Below are 23,236 nucleotides of genomic sequence, written 5' to 3'. Positions count from 1 at the left end.
CGGGCATGTGAGGATAGATTTCTTACATGATAAATGATTTTCCTTGCTATTTTTTCCCTTCTCTAATTTAAAAGAAAACTATTTTCGTTAGTAGTTAGAAAAATAGAGTTACTATGGCTATGCTTGGCAAAAGCCTAGTGTCTTAAATTCATGAGCTGAAAATTTATAATTAGAACTCCGTCTTAGGTTATTTACAATTAGGGTTAGATAAGAAAAAAGTTGGTGTTACCAGTTGGACATTTCAAAGTTTTATCACTGAAGCTGTAACTGTACTGTAGGAGATACGTAATCGTTTTTAGCACTATTTTGAGTGATAAATCATAATACCAATGTACAAAACTTTATTATGAACTTTCAAACATTTATTAGAAAAATTAATTTACTCTAGCTTGATAGACATTGATTTTTCTTCTTCACTTATAAATCGAAGCAACTATGGTAATTCCTTTTCTCAAAAATATTTTCAAATATTTAAATAATTTCTGCTAATTGTTCATCTATTACATGTAATAAATTGTATACATTCCACACATGTATATGTGTTTTGTTAAGTTACAATAAATCTGAAATTTTTCGGCTTATGAAATAAAAAAATAAACTCAAAATTCTTTAAAATTAAGTGCAAAGGATCATAAAGTTAAAAAAAATCTTCACCCAAACTGCTTTAACTGTATTAAACTTAAAAGTATTTCTTAGATTTTTAGTTTATAATAATATATATCTTATATATTTCAGTTTAACTCTTTTTATAGTTTTGAATTTAAAGTTTCCGAACCTTTAAATATTTGCTTCCTATGAGGTAATGTGGAGAATTATTGAAAGAGATGAATTTAAACTAAAATGCATGACAGAATAATAATCGAGAATAATTTAAAAAACAATTCAATTGTGATAAAATTCTAAAATATTTTGTTTCAGCTTTCTAGTACTAATAAAACGGAATAATGTTATTTAAAAATAAGAAAATGTTGAGTTTTATTATGTTTTGTATGATAGACATTTCCTGGATCATGCAGCATTTAGTGATATTAAAAGTTTGGTTATATGTATATTACCAGTAAAATTCTATGGCAATATAAAACTGTAAATTAAACTTCCAGGGGGTAATTTTTACTATTAGGAAATTTTATCCATGGATTTCAAAAATTGTCGATAAGTATTTTTAGTTTTCATTAGAATAAAATGAAAGAGTAGAAGAAAATTGGGCTAAATATGTTATTTAAAATCGAGCTGAGAAAATACCTTAATAAGTCTAATAATTTTCTTTTCAGCATTTTGTTTTTTAATTTGCGGAAATACAAAGAAACGTAAAACTTCCCGGTCTAGAAAAAAAGAAAAATAAGCAAAATCAAAAGCAATAAATATTGGTGAAGAGTGAGTGTTTGTGTCGGTTGGGAAAGGGCCTTTATTGATTGTATCTAAAAGCTCTTCTGCCAAAAAAAAAGCCATACTTTCACTGCCTAAACTTGAGGCAAAAGTTATCTGGACTGTAGAACAGATAAAAATACTAAATAAATTTTAAAAATACTTATGAAACATTTTAAAATTTTACTAATTTGTCGAGTTCTTAGTTCTAGATAAAAATATTTAATATCAATAAACAATTCTTAGCTTTTGCAAATTTGAAACAATCCAGCTGCACTGTTTGAATTTTCATTCTGAAATTAAGGTAGAATTACCTGTAGCAGTCAGTTCATCCAATTAACGCTTAAGTTAATAATTAGGAACATTTATTTACCTTCATGGTTTTGAAACCGCTTTCAACTGGTAGGGTTGAAAAACCATGAAAACAAAACTATACGGATTTGTAACCATTAACAACTAGCATTGTTTTTAAACAATTAAAGTAAAAGCTTTGTGCGTGCTGTACTGTTTGAGAGTTTCATATTCTAATAGTCTAGGGTCACTGATTGAAGAGTGCTGGACACTAGAAACTCTTTGTGTACTGAACGAATGAAAGAAATATGGTGGTGTAATGTAATGAGATTGACCTTCTCATCTACACTATGTACCTAGTTGCACGAAACAAAATGGCTTCATAAGGTACGCTTAGGTGGCGTGGATAGAGTTCTGGTTGTTAAACCATATAAGGTATCAATAAAAGTTTTTTCTCACACTTATCAGCTTAAATATCATTTTTTTTGTAGTTATTTGACTAGTATAGTTGAATATAGTAAAATAATTATTAAATAAATAGCTTTTAAACATTTTTACCGAGAAATTTCTAACAGTGTATATTAACTTTTCAAACATTAAAATTTCTCTTCACAATTTCTTTTTATTTTCGCAGAACTGTAGCTTTTCTTCACATTATAATCCTGTGTCCTTTTCATAATCAGCATAGAATATACTGCCAAATGATAGGTAAAACTTAAACAAGCATACATGAATAACTGATAAGATCTCATAAAAGCTATAAAAATGGCATATTATTTGCTGAAAATCGCTTTTTCAAGAAACGACAGGATCTTCTAACAGTTGGAAATCCACTCTGGTCCTTAACGATTTCAGACCATAAGAACCCATAGCAGTTATGGAGGTAGATACAGCCATCACCTGCTGTTTTGATAGTTTACAGCAGCGGTTATTTTCGTCTACGGAACCCTAACTAATTAATCTTCTTTCCGTGGAACCCTGACTTTAGAAATGAAGTAAATGAAGATGATTATAAATATTATATTTTGGTTCCATTATAAACCATTCAAACATCATTTTGACTAATAGACTTTTAATATTTTAAAAGATGAATAACATTTTTTCATCGCTTTATCATTAATAATCTTAAATTTGGTTTTATGTTCGACAGTTGAATTTGCAGTCTTGGAGCTGAAGATAGCTAAAAACTTGTTTTTGAATTGCTATAAAATACTATATGTTTATAAATGCATGTCCTTTTCATAAATATATATATATATATATATATATATATATATATATATATATATATATATATATATATATATATATATATATATATATTATATATATATATACATATATATATATATATATATATATATATATATATATATATATATATATATATATATATATATATATATATATATATATATATATATATATATATATATATATATATATATATATATATATATATATATATATATATACTTTTGAATAAAAAATTCCCATTTCTCTCTCATCAGCATTTTATTTTAAAAATTTTTGTAAAGGCAATTGAAATAATAAGCAAATGATGGATTATTGGTTGGATCAAAATATAACCACAAATTTCGAAAAAAACTATTCAGAAATAGTTTCGTTCATTTACAATAATAGTCATTTAATCATTACTTATTAAATCTCAGACGGAACCCTAGGATTCCATGGAACACCATTCGGGAGCAACTGGAGTAGAAAACAAATCTGTCTATAGTGTCTTAATAACAACCAGTATAATAGCCAATATCAAATAATCAAAAAATTATCACAGTTCAAAAATCATAGTTTCATTTTAACCTTTTTGCATGCTGTTTTGAAATTACTACTATATCATCGTTCTTAATGTATTTAAAATTGACATAAACAAAGTGTAGAATTCCTAGATAAAATAGAAATTTCAATTAAACTAAAAGAATACTCTTACAACTTTACGCTGATTTATTGCCGAGAAAACACGCATAATTTTTAAATTTAACTCGAGGAAGATAGTAATTATCTTTTCGAAATCAAGATACAATAAAAATAGGCGATATGATTTTCGTAATGGAAAAATTTCGCGCTTTTCTGACTCTGATCCTTTCTCTTCTTTACGACCTTCTTTTCAAGTGGACCTTATAAAGCTCCGCTTGTATCCTCAAAAAATGAATTATTCATCTTTTTCAGAACCATAAATGATTTTTACTGCCCGCATAAGCCAGGAATACAAAAATCAAACCGATAAAACGCTTAAAAAAACTATAAAAAATCGCGAACGTCTCGAGAACCTTGAAACACGCGCTTGGGGAAACGTTGCCACTCTGGCAAATAATTCCTGCTCTCCCGAACTTTGTACGAGTATAAGTAAAGGATGATGTGGGGATGTAAAAAAAAAACCCTTGAAAAATGCTCCCTTTATAGATGATCCCAGATAGAAGGTGGTTTCAGTACCTTTGATGGAGTTCGCTCCATATCTTCAGGTTCACTCCTCTAGTTCCATCTTCTGCTTTTATCAACGGATGTTCTATTTTTCTTTTTTAAAAAAAACAACAACTTTTTTTTGTTTCTTACAATTTTTCTCGGTTTCAAGAGAGTTTACGGCAAGTCGTTAAGGTGCTGGTTTTCTCGTCTAGAGGTCACACGTTACGTGTGCATTATGTGAAAGCGACATTTACAGTCCACTAGATGACGCTTTTTTCGTAAGACACGTCACAGATATTGCTTTTATAGTCTCAAGTTCTAAAGGAGGAAGTGGACTTCTTGGAATTCCGTTCATTGATTCGTTCCATTATTTTTTGTACAACAATTTTTTTTTCTGTTTTAGGTTTCTTTTAGTCGAAGTTTTAGAGCTTGAAATAATGAAGTAGGTGTTAAATAAATTTTGAAAATAAAAATAGGATTATTTTAGGAAAATAGATTTTTTTTAAAAATAACCCATATAATAATATGATGAGTAACTAACTGGAAAATGAGGTTCCTTGTTAGCAAATCAGGAGATTTATCTTATTTTAGATGACTGTTTTAAAACTCGTTTATGAAAAATAAGTTCGTAAAAAAATACTTTTTATAAGTTATTTATGATGAAGGAGTATAATTACAAAGTTTTTTGAATCATAGAAACCACTGGATAAGATTTTTTTGATATATGTGTATATGCTTCATTTTTAAAGGATTTGAATCCGAAATTGTAAAACAAAATGCATGTTGTTGGGTTAAAATGTTTTATTTGTAAATTGACTTTTTAATCTTATCATCAAATACGTATATATATAGAGGTATCCGTTTTATGTTTTTGCACATGTTATTACATTTACGTTTTATGTTATTACAGTTTTAAATTTCTCTTAAAAAATTATTTTTTATAACTTAAATATTTTCTCAATTCATCACTTGCACGTTTAGATCTAGTTGTTTCATCTTTTTTTTGTTAGCAACTTAAAAAGAAAACTATTGCCTGATTTTTTTTCGAAGTAAATATATAGGCAAATTCCATCAAGAAACTTAAAAAAAACTTTCAATATTATGTTCGTGATAACTTGTTTTGAAAATGCCAACTTTTTAAAAATGCTTTGCAAAAAATTATTTTATTTCTTTATAAAATTTCCATTTGTCGTTTTACTTTACTATCGCCTTATTAGTTTGCTAGACTAATATCTTATAGTTAAACTATTTAAAACTAAACCATTAATGCATTCATTTCATTAAATATTTCTGTATTATCAAGTACATTTCAGCAATGGAGAGACCAAAATGGTAGCAATATTTACTTTGCAGAAGTATAATACATTATTATTATATATTTGCTAATTAAATTGCATAACGAAATTTATTCTTTTGTGTATTTTCCTAACAGTGTATTAATTAAATATTTAAGAATAAGCAGTACTGCATAATGCAGAACAAATAAATATAAATATTCATTTAATGTTTAATTAATTTATTAACCCTGCTCTTAGCACTGAAAGAGTTTAAATATTTATCGTCTGACTTGTAAATCTATTTTGTTAAAATTTGCTGGATATTTTCTCACAAGAAGAGCAACTTTGTTACAAATATTCACTGTTCTCAAATTGAGCATTTAATTTATAAGTTCAATGATACATTTCAATAATATATTTGATTATTTATTGAATGTTTTAAACATTTTAAGACTAGGATTTACCTTTTGATAAACGTAAATAGATCAATGCATTGTAAACGTTGAACTAAATATATTTTAATTAGACCAGGATAGAAAAGTTTTTTATATATCAAATGATTGAGTAATTTTAAGTGTACAGAATTTGTTTACAAAATTACTAAATACATTTTATGGTTTGCCAACTCTCTTTTTTTGCTTTTGTTGCTACCATATTTATCAAACTAAACGAAAATTCATTAGATATTTGAAAATTTAAACTTAACAATCATTTTACCAATTTGAGACTTTAGTTACAGGAATATACTGGTTTGGTTGTCAAATGCCTAGTTTTGGTAAGATTTTAAATTTTTTTTTCTCAAAATCGACTATAAAAATAATACAAAAATTGTTTTGAAAAATTCAGGATACTTTTATATCATGCCGTAAAGTAATAGTGAAAATTCTTTCACGATGTCATTATAATAAGCAGGGAAACTGTTGAGATATGGTCGAACAAAGAAAATTTTATCAGGCAGCATTTTTAAAAATAACAAATATGGCTACATTTTTTAAACTTCAAAAACATATTATGAAAAAAAGTTAAATAGTAAACCATTTCTTTTACAGAGACGAAGACAGTTTCTTCTTTGCATTCATTTATGTTACAATTTTGTAAAATTTTTAACGGTCAGATTAAGAATGAACGGTTTTGAATGTCCGATGGCCCATCGGACATTCAAAAACCCTCCAGTCCTAATGCCGATAAGTTTAAATTTCCTGGGAATGCATAGTTGCTAAGGGATGGTTATGAAGATTGAAAGATATCCGAAATTTCACCAAAAAAACAGTTAAAATTTGCCCAATAAGACCGACAAACACTAAAAAGACAGTTAAAATTTAATATAACCCTATAACCAAAACATTTTTGGGGCTAGAGAAATAAAGCAGATTAAGGAAAAATCGATTTCGATATTCGATTAATCGCGACTCTGAATTAATGAGTGCTTGTATCGAATTAAAAAAAAGCCGTTACGTTAATTGTTAAGAAAAGAAAAGTATTTTTTTATTCACTAAAATTAAATAATCGCTTTAATTTAATTTTAATAGGATCAAGAATTATTGAAAAAATTAAATTTATGAATCTAAAGAAAATTTAAAAACTAGGAAATATATAATGCCTGTAATGGCATCACATTTTGGGATGAATATTGAAATAAAATATAGTTTCGGTTCTAATTAAAGCATTTCAAAGTAATTTTCAAAGCAAAAAAATTACAAAAGTTCAATATAGATATTTTCGTCACTGCCTTTTTCATTTAAAGTATAAAATCCTTTTCCTAATAAAATATATTCGCTTTAGAAATTCGGGAGAATCCACGCGTAATTTCATTTTCAGGGAAACATTTTTTAACAAAATTACCTTCAGTAGGCTAATAAAAAAATCTAACGTGGGTGCTGTAGAGCAAGAAATAAAATTCGAACGGATAAGTAAATAAAGCAGTCGGACGCTTAGTTTATTCTTCAAGTTCAGATCAAGTATTTTTTCCACACCCCTCACACATTCATTTTATTTACTTTTGAGGGATACACGGAGTCCCAGTGTTGCCAAAAATGTGTCAGTTTATGACTTGGGCGAGAAGGGAAATGTAATTGAACCTTTCTAAAGCACTGGAAGAGGTTTTTCGCCAAAAAAAGTTAAGTTCGAGAAAGCATGGGGAAATGATGATAAGGTTTCAGTGCTATAAGAAATACACACACTCTATGTACTGCTAAGAATCTAAAATTCCGCTACAAACCTCTTTTTTTCTGTTAGGAATATGTAATCGATGGAATTGCTTCCTATTGCACTTGGAAACGTTCCAGTTTTTTGACATGTGGCTTCAAACGCTTGCTGCCATACAATACGTTCTTTTTTAAGTTCCATATTTACGCAATACAACCATTAAGATAGCGGAAGAACTCACCCCAATGTCCTGCAATAAAACTCAAAGGACTTTAAGAATTACTTGGGCTTAGGAATCCTATCTTTATGGCCATTATAGACAATAAAAACATGACAATGTCGATTTTTACAGGTGCCCTACCCTATTTTTATGAGATTTTTTGCTTGTTATTTGTATCATGTCTTCCTTTTTTACAACATGATTTTTTTTATTTATTCTTTTAATGGCATTGACAATTTTTCTTGAAAATTTGTCTCGGTGATAGAAGATATGTGGTTTATTAGATTCTTTTCCTTTTAAAATAGAAGGAAATTGTTGCATTTAAAGTTCTTTGTCTTAACAATATATCAAAGTAATTATTGACACATTGTTCCAAGAAATATAGATTTCTGTAAATTATTCTTTAACTTGGAACTAGCGTATTCTAATCTAAGTTACAAAAAAGAATGTGTCTACTGTTGTTACTAAATAATGAGTAAACTATTAAGCAGAGAAAAAGTAAAAATGTATTTTGTGAATTGCGGAAATATTTTTTTCTTATTGGTACAAAACAAAAAATAGCTACTTTTTATTCTATTAAATATTTTTCATGGCGTACGGATGAACTGGCAGTATCAATAATTTTTATGTCAAAATAAAAATCGATTTTTTTTAAAAAAATTATTCATGCACAGAAAGAAAGTCCGGCAAAACTGCCATACTTGTTTGGTAGAGATATTTCTGATAAAAAAAAATCTGTAAATCTGGTAATTAAACCAAAATATATCATATTTAAACCATTAATTTTGTAATTTTACCGTTTACTATGGAATTATTAACCGAAAATTCTAGTTTTAAATATTATAGCTCTTATAAGTATATTTAGTAACGAATACAAAACTGAAAATAACTATAACCAAATAAAGGGTTTTTAAGCCATGCTCTAAACTTTCAAGATAAAATTTCCAAAATGTTCTTCAGAACTATTACTCATTTGACCCATAATTTGGTAGTTTTAACCATTTGATGTCTATGTCTCTTGAATAGAATGGTAGTAATCTGTTTACATTTCAATGGTTTATTTAAAATGGCAGTTCATTTAAATGGTTGATAGAAGTTAGATCACGGTTAATTATTTATTTTTCTAATATATATCACAAATATATATTTTGGTAAAGGAGAATGATGACTTCAAATGTTTAACTAAAGTGTTTTACTTAGATCTAACTATTGAGTCTGCTTTATCCATCGTTTCCATCTTTTATGTGGGAAGTAGGATTTATTTATTAATTTACATTTATATGTAGGTTCCTTTGTAAACGCAAACTACGGCTTTGAAACTCTTTTCAGTTTTAAAAACATATAGCGCAACTTTTAAAATACATTAAGAATATACATATAGCACTATATCGGAATTCAAATCCACTACCCGCAACAGATCGGTCAGCGGAACAGCAATACTGCTTGGCGAATTGCAAGTAAAACAACCATATATTATTGGAGCTTCTATTGCAAGGATTGCTGTTCTTCTGCCAAATGCTCTGAACAGTAAAGAACATTTTTTATTCTACTTTTTAAGGTATCATTTCCAACTCCCATAATTTTTTTCAATTTCGTGTTATTGATTTTTTTTTCTTTTTAAGTAAAACCCAAAAAACTACAATATTTCTTACATTTAAAAATTCAAACTTTCCAATTATAAAAAAATAGCGAGAAAATAAATAAAAATCAATTAGAATAATAAGAATCTTTAAGAATAATAAGATCTCAAATAAGAATTTAAGAATTTTGTTTTCTTCAGTTTATACATTTAGAGGCAGCAAATAAATTAACATATATTAGACAAATTTACTCAAAATATTAAATTATTACAGCATTGGTTTGCTTGGAAAATAGGTTCCCAATCTTTTTGGATCACCACTTGTTCACATGTCAGAAATGTTTGATTAAATTTTTCATCAGACATCCGTAATTTTTACACTAATATTTATTCAATGTTAGTTATTAAGCAATTTTAAAGTAATTACTACTGTAAAAATTGAGGTATATCAGATTTCTTGTTCCGTAAAGCCTTACGGCAAAACTGGGTTTTATGGTAAAATTTATTGGAATTCTGAGTGCTGGTACTTTTTACCGTAATTGGATCCGGAATATTTTACAGTGCACAAAAAAACACTGATAATAAATATATTGTCCCATATTAAATATTTTAATATTTTGTAAGAATAACCACTTCTAATTATACCTCTAAGTTATTTAAAATATACCTAGTGAGTAATATATTTATCTACGAAACATCGTTGATATCAATTTTAACAAAATTAACTTATCTGTAAAATTCTTAGGTGTATACACAAAAATAAATCAATATATTATTTTGAAACATAACTAATTATCATTTTTGTAAAATATTGAAAGAAAAAATGTAAAATAAGTGATGTCTTTCATAAAGGAAATCATTCGGCTTACAATCCATCACCTGTATTTTTTAAGTACAGCTAATACTTTCTTTTATAATAATAAAGAGCAACAACAATCGAGAATATCATCTGTATAAGTAATAACAAAAGGAATTTTTAACAATAGGTAACTTTAACGATAGGGAATCTGGAGTAAATTATATTTTGGAGATATACTATGGCAGCATGGCAGTATTTAAAAAATTGAGAAAATGCGTTAATTTTACAAATAATTTCCATTAAAACATTAGATCGTTAAGCTAAAAAAATTATATATATATATATATATGGCAGTACTTTTACTTTCGGTACTTGTACCGCCGGTACAAGTAAAAAGTACGTACTTTTACGTATTTTCGTTACTTTTTAAGGGAAAAAGTACAAGTATTTGTAAGGGAAATGTCAAATGAAATCGTTACTTTTTTCTAAAACTCCGTAAGTTTTCTAAAAACTTTTAATATCTAATTATTCATAAAAGTTTTATATTTCATATAAATTTTAATATCTAATTATTTTCTATTTACAAAATAACATTTTATACTTATTTGAAGCATTTTTCATTCATTTAAATATGTTAATTAAAAATTTTGTTCACAATGTGTGCGCATTGGATGCTTTATTAAATAATTTAAATAACTAATTTCATTATACTATTGCAAAAAATTTTATCACAAGTTTTACATTTTTTAACGTTAAAGTATTAAATTATAAAAACAATGCTTTATTTAATGGAAATGTAGTATGCATTAAAAAAAATCTAAAATATTATAATTTTTTTTATTTTGCAACAAAATATTTTTTTGAATTATATTAAACGTAACATATATTCCATTACGTAAACGTATTAGTTATTCATATCATAAAATTTTAAAATGAAACTTTTCATCATAATTTTTGATTATGAGTAGATTTGGTATTGCACATCGTTATTACAAATCCAAAAATTGCCATTATGAAATATTTTAAAATAAAAAAGAATTATATTTAAAAACAAAATACAATTTGTAGTTTATTGGATTTATAGGGGTTTCCTGTACATGAATGAATTTTTTTTAAATTTATTTTCTAACATAAGTTATAATGTTTATCAAATTTGTCGAACAAAGTAATTTATTTATAAAATAAAGTTTCCGAAAATAAAAACAGAATTTTAAAATAATTTTACAGTTCTAAAATTAACATAAATCTAAGCTCCTTCTTATATGTAAACAGGTAATTTTGATTTCTGGTTTGGCTTCTGGGTATTTTAAATGTTCACTATTGAAGGAGCTTTGTAACATTCGAATTAGATTTTATTCCTTAATAATATGATTTCTACCACTTTTATCTTCTTTTTTTTAATTTAAATAAATTAACAAATATTTATTTTGAATTAGCAAAGATAAATTTTTATTTAAATAAAAAAAAGACTCTCTTTAAGTTAATATAAGCTAGGGAATAGTTAATAAGACTAGGGAAAGAATTAAGAACTGTCGTTTCCGTAAATTTTGATATTCGTTTCTCATTAATCAACTATAGTGAGGTTTATTAATTATAATTGTGTACTATAAGTCGCGCCAACGCTATTTTAAAGTTAGAGGGACTTGCTTGCTCGTAACTATTTAATCAGTTTATTTCTTTTCTTCGAAGCAGTTTTCAAATTTTAGATAAAATTTCTTATTCGAGCAAGTCCATAAAAAGCATGATATTAAAATTATATTTGATTTTAAAATTATATTATACGATTATATTATAAAATTATATTATACGATTATATTATAAAATTATATTATTATATTCTTCCGAATTTAAAAATAAATTAATGTCCATAACTTTCAAAATTAAAAATAATTAAATAAATAACAACAATTTTGCAAAAACATTAAAGAACATAAGGATATTATTCAATAAAATTTTAGGTAACTTTGAATTTTCGATTTCCTAGAAATGTACTTTTAAATCGTTACTTTTTTTTGCTTAGTACTTGTACTTTTACTTGTACTTTTTACTCGTCACTTTTTAAAATAAGAACTTTTTACTTTTCACTCGTTACTTTTTTTAAAAATACTTGTATTTTTACTCGTTACTTTTTAAAAGTAACGTTGCCATATATGTATATATATATATATATATAATGCATAACCCTCACTTGCTAGTTATGTAGTGAAAAAGGCGTATAAAAATGCTAGCCCTTAGGTAAATTCTATGGAAGCCTAAAGAGCACAAACATTCTAAATTCATACGAAGAATACGGTGCTGTTAAATGTTAATGTAATGAAGTCAGAATTACTGTATTTTTTCATCGTTAAAAAGCAATTGTTATTTAAAGCAATTCATTTTATTTAATTAATTGTTTTCTAATTTAAATTTTTTTAATTTAATTTATTATTTTTATTATTTATCTAAATTAATTATCAATTATTAATAATTTAATTTATTATTTATCTAAAGCAATTTTTTATTGTAATTTGAATAGATTAATGCTTCAACTAGAAACTTATGTAATTTATTAAATGAATAATCCTAAGAAACTATAGAGGAAATATATTTTTGATAAAACATAAGAAGCGGAAAAAATACAGAAAAAAATTATCCTATTAGATATGGAAAAGCATTATAAAACGATGAAGAAGCGTTAAAGATAATGCTCAGTTCATGTCATTTTAATTTACATTATTTCTTTTGTAAATTTTCAAAAGAGAAGAAATTTCAAATTTTTAACATCTTATCAAAGTTTGCAATGCCTTTTTTTAATAATAATTTTAAACATTGTTCATTTCCCTGAAGAAGACAAAATTGACCTTTCTCTATCAAGCGGACACAAATATCGCTGAAAACTAAAACATGCAATAATCAGTCATCAGTTGTATTTAACATAAAAATAAATCGAAGAAACTACTTGGAGTTTTGTCGATTTTCTATGTTCCTCCGATGCTAGAAACAAAAATCAAGTGGTTGTAACATGTGCTTGTTCTTTTAGCGATTTCTTTAGTCACGAAAGAAATAGTTTGCTTCCTGTTCCGAAGACACATCAGCAACAACAGATGCAACAATATATTTATCTATGTGTCTTTTCTTTTCTTTTCTAAGAACGGAAGGAAAACAAGTGATATCAAAATTACGGTTAAATGTTGAGAAAGATAAAACTCCAAATTACAGGATATTGTACAATGTTTATTTTGATTTTGGTAGCTAGATTTATTTCATACTAGAAATACAGAGATGCGTTTAATTTTGATATAAAATTCAAGTTTCATTAAATTATTAGGGGGACCGGAAAGTAATGTTGTTTCGTTGCATTTTATATTCGTTATCGAAATTTTATTTTTAATCAATAATGTATTCACCCTCGTTAGCAACAATGCTACCTTTCAATGTCGGATCAAAAATGAATCGAAATGGATCGAAAAAATGAATTGGTTTTTAAGACTAATGAGTATTTAATGCTCCAAAATAACATTACTTTCCGGTCCTCTTAATATTGATCAACCTAAAACGATAATAGTGTTTCATCTGATTCTACCTTAGAGATGAAAACACGTAGGTTGATCTAATAAATAGGAGACTTTTTTAATAGCAGCGGACGATTTCTATTCTTATCGTCAAGCAACCGTAGAACTTTATCTAGTGTCTAAATAATTGCTTGACAGTGTTTATTTACTTTTTTTGTCTCATAAGTGAGATTAAAGTTTCTATTGCAATTGCAAAACTCAAGAAAAAATGAAATATTTAACAAGAGAAAACGTCAAACCTATTTAAATTTTGCGTAGCCTACAGGCAAAGTTCGGCAACTATACCCTGTCAAGGGCTCATGTTCTCAAATGACGCAAGTTATTTAAACAAAGCCATGAAGAAGTTGAAAAATGGGGTCTTGCTTTTCGTCCAAAAACGAGTCTTATGATAGAGAAAATTGACCCAAGTTTGTGAACTAACTCGTAATGATTAACGCTGGTAAGTTCGAGAAATTAGTGCTGTGACATAGATAAATTATAAAAGTATGCAAGGCATAATTCATGTTGATTTAGAATACCGCAAAATCTCAATAGGATGAGTTCCCCGAATTTTGAACACAAATCAAAATGATACACGGAAAGATATTTGTCAAAACCGCATAAAGCCGAAGTCATAGAACCAAAGTTACAGGCAATACACTGAGAAACAGTTGAACATTCTTCACATAGCCTGGACTCTCTTTGTTTGACCGCTCAAGGAATCCTTGGGCTTAGAGATATTTGCATCCAATGAAGAGGTAGAAGATTTTTTGCTCAATTGGTTCACAAAACGACCTACTTCTTTCTATGCAAACGGTATTAAAAAGTTTGATACGTTGAAAAAAGTGTTTGGATGCTCACGGAAATTAAGCAGAAAAATAGCCTTTTAGTATTTTTTGAATTATAATTTTAATATTTAGTTATTAGATCACCATAATGGCAATTTTGAAATCCAGCACAAATAAAAATTACACAAAAGAACGTAACATCATATTCCAATATTGTATAAGCTTGTAATACTGGTTCTATATTTGTAACAGCTCAAAAATTTAAAATCACTTTTCTTATCATGTTTTATCCAACTTTTTGAGTTACACGTGCCCAAATTATTCATTTATTCATAAATGTTCAATATTTTTGAGAGTGGTATGATTTAGGAAGCAGCGGATACGAATTAGGCAATGAATTTCCTAAATCGTACTATTTGCAGACTTCGCGAAATTATTAAACTTCAGTACTTACTGTACAAATATTGTAACCAAAAATAATATAAGTAGCTGAATGATTGTATTTTATTATTAAAATATTTCAAATGTAATTGCCAGTGATCGGTAAATAATAAAAATTGAAATGTATAAAATGATATGATTCAGGCAACTGTTCAATTCAAAATTTCAATTCTATATTTAAGATTTATCTGCTAATTCTCCGATTTTATATTATATCATATTTTATATTATATTATAATTTATATTACATTATATTTTATATTATATTATATTTTATATTACATTATTTAAAAATTTTTTTACCAGTTCTAATATTTTGTGTTCTTATATTTTATTTCTCTGTATTTTAAATTCTATGAGTTCTTAGTAAAAAAAATATTGGAAAAGTAACAGTTTTTTTCAGTGATAATAACAAATATAACTCAAAAAGGGCCAAGTATAAAAGCATAGTTTTCCAAATTTATTTCATAAAATATGTATTAACTCTAATTTCTCATATCAAATATAATTGGAATATTTAAGAATGACTTTAAAAACAAAAAAAAAGAAGGACAAAAGAACACTACTTACCTTTTCAGATTCACTTTTTCAGATTAGATCCCAAGTTAACTCTAGGAGGAAATGTTTGCATTTTTTTTAGCAGATTTTGGCACTCAGCTAATAATAAATCTGTATCCCTAACTCTACAAGATTCATTTAGATACATGTTGTTATTATTTCTCTAAATTCAAAAAACTAATAATTAATTCAGTTGCAAATTGCAATGAAAAAAAATAGATATCTCTAAACACACATTGTGTCCAACTCTTACCGAAGTTATATTTGGATTACATACCAATGCATTTCAGATTCTTTTAGGTCTATGTGCAAAACAACCATTATTCATCAAGAATAGTTTCCAACACTTAAATTTAAATTTTACATTAGCAATATTTGTATGTTTACTTGCAATGAATTCTTCAGATATTTTTCTTTTAAATAATGCCATAGAAAACGTGTTACTAGTAATATGTTATTCAAAAATCTTTCTTTCAAATAATGCCGTAGAAAACGTGTTACTAGCAATGTGTTTTTCAGATATCTTTCTTTTATATAATGCTACAGAAAACGTGTTTTTGTTTAATATTTAAATTAGTTGTGTCACTATTCTAATACATTTATTAAAAAAAAATACTTTTTTCCTTTAATACGACGCATTTCTCAGCATTTTTTAAAATCTCTTATTTATTTATAAATGTGTGTGATTTGTTTCTATTTTTTGTATTGTAAGCTAACTATAAATGCCGCGTAAATCTTTAAGGAAAAAAAATCGATTCTAAATTATTCATAACACTTTTTTCTTCCTGAAACTTTAATTAAAAAGCTTACGCAGACAAAATTTACAACCACAAGCAAAAAATAAATAAATTGTCAAACATAGGAAGTAATTCTATTTTACTGACATTTTCTTTTCAACATACGTTTTCCAACTGCAGACATAAAAGTATTTAAATTCTCTGGAATAAAAACACGGGTTTAATTGCTTAAGCAATAGCTCAGGCTCAAAAGCAAGCAATTACGCCTTTTTGAATCAAGGAAACAGTTTGCAGCAAAAACGTATTTTTAGTGATTCAAATATGTTCAAAAAAGCAATAACATTTCTTTAAAAAGAATTGTGGAAAAGTCGTTATATCCAACTTTTATTTAATTTCAACTCTAAAACAGACGTACTAGTAATAAAACTTCAAAAGTAATTGATAGCTTTTTGTATTATTATTGAATTTCTTTATTTTTTACGTGCACACGAAAAATAATTTAAAACTTGTTTTAAACTTTTTATGCAAATCTTTATTTTTTTTCGAAATCCTTAAAACTTTCAAAAATGCTAATTTTATTTTTTACCTTTAATTAACTAAGTTTTTTAAGGAGTTTTTCTTGTATTTCATGTTTAAACTGTAAAGAATTTCTAATCTCCATACGTCATCATCGCACTAAATGATTGAGAGAATAAAGAAAAAAAAAAGCTTTTTATTCTGCTATCTTCTAATTTTTAGTTCTATTATAAAGTACTTAAATAAATATTTAGGACGAAAGAAGAATGATTAAAAGTAGTTTCATTTAACTAGGTAAAAAATGTGTCATGACATGAAATTAAAAGAAAAAAAAACCGGAAAAAACTAGTAACTGAAGTAATTAAGTATTTAAAGTATTTAGTGTAAAAGTAATTAGTTTTTTTTATAAATTTGATTAGATATATTTTTGGAAAAGCTCTCAGATGAAAACTGATATTGAAATTATAATCCCAAAATGCTATTAGGAAAGTGTGATTTTTTTTTCGCTAAGGCATTTGAAAGAATTTTTTTCACAATTTAGAAGGGGGTGTTAAAATTTTAGTGATGACAAAAATATATATATTTTCCAAACACAAAGACTTTTTGGGAATCATTCTAATTTTCACAGTGCATACACTTTGTATAATGTTAAAAGAATTTTATCATACAGTACTTCCATAAGAAAAACATGAAAGAAAACTAGTAGCTCACTCCAGAATTTCTAAATTTAAACTAAGAGAATTTTTAACTCTTTGAAGCTGTTAAATTTAGGTCAAAATATTTGGCATTTTAATATTTTATGGTTATGAAATACGGCACGAAGCACCGGTGTTCATTCTTGTGTAAAATCTTCCAAACCAATACTCACTTCTGAACAATAAATATTTCAAATTTGCGCTTATTTGCTAGAATTTAGATTTAAGAAAAGCAGAGTTATCTAAGAAAGTTAGTAATTATCTATGAATAAAAAAAATAATTTTTTTTTTTTGGATTTCATATTTTAGTACAAATATAGTCCCGATAATCTAACACATTGCTTAAGTAACTAACAGACAGTTTTATGATTAAAAAATATAAAAACACATTTTTGCTTTTAATTAAAGTGTCAGAAAAAATATTAAAAAAGGCATACCGGTGTTCCTTCACGTCAAAGGGTTAAGACTTTTTGTTTAGCAAGTCGACTTGAATATGTTCTCAATCCTGTACATTTCTCGCCCATGCACTATATTTCTAACAATTAGTTTTAACAATTATTTCTAACAATTAGTTAAGAACTACCTAAAAAAGCATAAAAGTTACGAGTGCATACCTTACAAGTCCCTCAGACAGTGCTGCTGATCTACACAAAACACCATACTGTTGCCAAATGGATTGTTATTCTATACTTATATTCCAGGAAGGATTTTGGAGGAAATAAAAAGTTTATTTCATAGTAAAATGTCCATGTAGGGAAAGTTGTCTTTTTAAGACTAATGATGTTTTCATGACAGCAAAATCTGAAATTAATAACAGAAAACTTATCTTTTCTTACACAGAAATAAGATGCAGATATCTACAAAATATTCAAAAAAGTTGGTTGGGCATCAAGATAAGTATTAAATAAGTCTATCTATATTTATATGAATAAAAGTATTTTATACATCACATATTTTCAAAAACTGAGTAATTGCAGTGAAAAATGTTAATTAAATTTCAGTAATTATGTTAAAGATAAAATTTCACTGCTAGTTTTAAACTCCAGCAAAAAATGATAAATTTGGCTTTCAACGGTCATTAAACGAGAACATATTTTTAACAGATTATTATTTATTACGCGGTTAGAATCTACTAAATATATAAATTATATTTATTAAGACTGCAAAGTCTACTTTTTAAGACTGTAAAAAAGCTACTTTTTGACATATTTATCTGATCCATATAACTTATCAAGTCGTAACAAAAGTCATCTACGCATTCTGAAGGGTTTAACTTTATCTAAACGTTATTAAATTACAACTACTTCCATTTTGTCAACTAAGTGAACTAAGTAACTTTTGAAGACTGAGGCAAAAAGTATGGTCAAAACTACTAGGAATTGGTAACATTTACTGCATTTCTGACTCTATGGGAACCCCAAAAAGCTCGGCAATTTTTAGCGAAGTGCTTTGGTATTGATTTTGATAAAATTCGGTAATTGTGGTAACATTTAGCAATTTCATCATAAAACCGTATAGCATGGCATAAAAACTATTTATTCGGTTAATTTTGCTTTTCAGTTTTATATTTTTTACTAAATCTGTGGTAATTTTTAGTAATTTTTAATAATTGCATACTTTTTTAATAATTGTTTCGAAATCACAAAAATGAATTTTAACTAGATATTGGGGTTATGTTAGACTTTTCGTTAGGTAATGGAGATTGGTATGGTAGAATTGTGTTTTCTCAACTGTGGAATTTTATTAATTAGTTTATATTGTGGTGCCATCTATCGTGAGAGATGGAGAATATTACATAATTTTGTGCAAAGCTGCTCTGTTTCGTATTTCAGTTGTCTAGGATTACTAATTGGGGAGTGTAGGGTAATAGAAACTCTTCATGTAATGACGGAATGCGGAAAATATTATGATGTTAATGCTGTGGTTCGAACCATTAAATTATGAACCCACCTGCAAGGAATTTGATGACTTCATAAGGTGAGTCTAGTTGGCGCGGATATTTGTTTTACCCATGGAGGTAATAATCGCTATTTTTTTCCTCCATCATTCAACAGTAATAGGCAAAAACATCAAGAAACTATTTTTCTCAGAGTTAACCATCATTTTAATGATTATTTTACTGTTTTGATTCAATGTTTTAGTTTGGTTGATAAAACGGTAATTAAATAAATTACTAGTTATTTTTTGTGTGTTGTTAAAGTTAGAAAGTCGTGTGGGTGTTTTTATCGTAGCTTTATTTGGGGACCCTGAAAAAAAAACTTTTTTTTTCTGAAATAATGATTTGCAATAACTTAACTAAATAATTTTGGTTATTGCTATGGCATGCATTCTAAAATTTTTTAAACAATTGACGTTTTAATAATGATATTATTTCATAGTTACATATTTTGAGTATCAAAGCAGCAACGTGTGAATAACATAATCGCACTATTTAAATCTAAATCTAAGATGGTTTTATACGAAATTATTTTTAAAAAAAAGCAAACTTCAATCCATTTCTTCGTATCTGCCTACATTTTTGTACGTATTTTCGCAAACTACGTCGAACGTATCATTACGGAAATAAAGGCGTATCATTGTCAGGTTCATTACAAAGATACGAATACCGGAAGGCAAATACAGAAGAAGCAACTTTTAAACGAGAAATAAATATTCTTAATGAACGATACTTTTAATGGTGCTCATCATTTGTCCAAAATCGCAGAATGCATCCTGCGAGTGAAGATAATGAGGATTAAATTGCCGACTTGAAAGGGAAAAAAGTAACACTAGTCTATCTGCATTAAGATGGAAGTCGTCACAACTGTCTATCAAAATTATCGATCTACTACTAATAATTCTGAAATAGAACACTGCATAAACCGTAAGTCACGTTTTGAAACTGTTACATTTTATTTCCATTTATCGAACTAATCGGTTTTGGAAAGCTGCTCATTGCCTTTTAACTTATATGTGGGAGTTGAAAGCTAGAGTTGTGTGCCTTACTTTATTATTAATTATATTGGATGCTGAATGCCAAGCTTATAGATCCAAAGATGGATAATATATTTTATAACAAACATCACTCTTTGATCTAAATTAATATTTAGATATATTTGCATAGTCTCTCATCTATAAGTAAGGATAATGGATTTTATAATAGTTAAAATATTTTATAGTTAGTGTGATAAAGCATAAGCCATAATACTCGAGCATCGTTTCAAAATTGAACAAGGCTGGAAAAAGTTACATTAATATATGGCCTTGTTTAAAATTTCTGTAAAAAGCGCAATTTGTATTTTAAGTACCTCTCTAAGGGCTGGAAATAGGTGGTAGGAGCAATTTTTTGAATAGTGTTTTCTTTACAAGAGTATACAGAGAATGGTCATAATCATAGCATAAATCTTCTACTACAAATTTCTGGGAAATTAATATGCAATCTATGTCTACTATTCTTTCATATAATTAGAAGTATTTTTCTGTAATGTCTTGATTTATTTTTAATTAAAACCCTGACTTTTGCATTTTATAAAAAAATATATAAAATAAAACATAAATTTTGCGAATATATATATATATATATATATATATATATATATATATATATATATATATATGTATGTATATACATAGTAAATTTGATTCATTTATCATCAACTGAGTATAATTAAATAAAATCATGATTTTTAATTATTTTAAAGGTAATTGTAGATTATAATTTTTAAGTCACATAAATGCTCATTAATTTAAAAGTTTTCGGACCCTTTACTTAAACATAATTTCTATCACGAAATTTGTGGAAAAAGTGTGCCTACAAAGGATTGTAGATATTTTTTGGAAAATATATACAAAATGCAAGTAGCTTTTATTTTAAAAAAAGGAAATGAGGGTATTTAGCATTTGAAAACTCATTGTTCCTTTCGTAAACTCCTTTATTTTAATTACTTTCAGTTTATATTAAAAAAATTAATTAAAAAAAATGGAAAATATAGTTCATTAAAATCGACTACATTTTGATTATATTTTAAAAATTTTAATGATAATTGTATTCAGTAATTAGGGCTGTCATAAAAAATTCATTTTTGAAATATTTTTAATAATGAAACTACATATTTTCTTTTTCAACTGTTTTGCTGTTATCTCTTAATTTATAGATTGCAAATATTTTCTTGGCTATTTTAGGAATACGAGTTAAGAAACAATGTCTAAACTACATAAATTTAAATATTTTTATTCAATTAGTTTCAAATGTTCAATTGAATTTTGAAAATCAATAGTCCAATGAGGGATATATATATATATATACATACATGAATGAATGAAACTAGACAACTCTATTTTGTGCTTTATAGCTTTATAAAGAACAATATCGCAATATCGAACATAAAATAATATTTAACAGTATTTTATATATATTTTATTCTAAAATGATACCTAATTACAAAATTAAAATTGGATATTTCAGTTAATAATATAATTCATACAAAGTTTTAAATTGGAAAAAAAGCACAATAAAAGAAAATGCAATCAAAAACAGAATAAAATATGATTTTAAATTAATCATTTTTTACCTCATCCATCAATAGTATTTTTTTAAACAGTTTACCTGTCTAAAACGCACTTTTTAAAACTTCCCCTCATTTTTCACCTTTTCTACAATTTATTTCTCTAACCAGTAGCATAACACAGCAGGCAATGCTCATATTAAACCAATGTTTCAATTTTATTTCAAGGAGAAATTAAAAAGGGGAATTCGTTTCTCTTTCTTTTTTTTCCCTTTAAAAGCACTCTTATATATATTTTTTTGTTTGCTTAAGGGGCAAAATAACGACTTTATTGGGATTGCACGGGTAGTATTTTTCAATAGCAGCGATTTTTTTTTCTCCCTTTTTGTATTTTTTGTGCTACACAAACGGGAGTTATGCAAGTAATCCGTTAGCTGGGCGCTGAGCATTAAAGATGAAGAGAAGAAGGAGGATCTGAAATTTTTCATTTCACGCTGGATAGTCAGGGATGGGCTTTTCTCCCTCCCGTTTCTGAATATCACGTCTCTTACTAGGCTTTCACGCTTTCATTTCATTTTTTTCTGGATTTTTTTCCTCCAACGGAAGTTTCGCAATTCATAAGATACAGATATTTGGTCATACAAAATTTGCTGCCCTATAAAAGAACGATTGGTGTGTCCTTTGTGAAAGTGTCTCCCGTTTTTTTTCAGGAAAAAAAAAACTTCAACAAGCGGTACTTATCATATCATTTTGCTGCTTAAAATAGACATTATTGTTTCCTATAAAGAAAAGAAGTATTTATTTAAAAATATAAAACAAGTTATTAAACTAATGCTGAGTGAATGTTCATACTTATGTGGAAAACTGGTTTATTGTTCTATATATAATTAAGAGATTTTGAATAAATACTTCAAAATAAATCGAACTTCTCCAATTGGATATATTTTCAGATCCATTACGCTTTACCGTTACCAATTAGAATTTAAAATAAATTTCACAAGGTGCAAAACCGGACAGGATGTAGTTAATTTATATGCATTCTTATAATAAAGAGCAAGAAAAAATTCAGTATTTGAATTATAACGAAATTAAATGCAAGAAGGAAACCAATAATAGGGAATTAAAAACAATTTTTTATTCCGCATCTGTAAGAGAAATACAAAAAGCATTCCAACAACGGACTGTTGGGTGCTGTGGTAATCAAGACTCTACAATTTTGAGAAAAACGGCTTGATGATAACAATGTAGTTAGTATTGTGCACCCATTGCTTGTATTTATCAGACAAGCTGGTATTCATCGCTATAAAACTGAATGAGTTGCGAGACCCCACCGTATAAGAACTTCGGCATTTTAGGATGACAGCTCAAGGGTATTACTACCTCATAC

The 23,236-nt window shown here is 26.9% G+C and overlaps 1 protein-coding gene across 1 annotated transcript in view; it reads left to right on the top strand.

The window, feature by feature from the left end:
* Positions 1–23,236, top strand: part of LOC107445946 (uncharacterized) — a 221,001-nt gene that overhangs the window by 133,724 nt on the left and 64,041 nt on the right. The window lies entirely within an intron of this gene.

Source organism: Parasteatoda tepidariorum, chromosome 11 (assembly GCF_982258835.1).
Source record: "Parasteatoda tepidariorum strain Cologne lab strain chromosome 11, Ptep-v5.0, whole genome shotgun sequence".
Taxonomy (NCBI): Eukaryota; Metazoa; Arthropoda; class Arachnida; order Araneae; family Theridiidae; genus Parasteatoda; species Parasteatoda tepidariorum.
The sequence above is the reverse complement of the archived record's forward strand: the minus strand, read 5'-3'. Positions and strand labels throughout refer to the sequence as shown.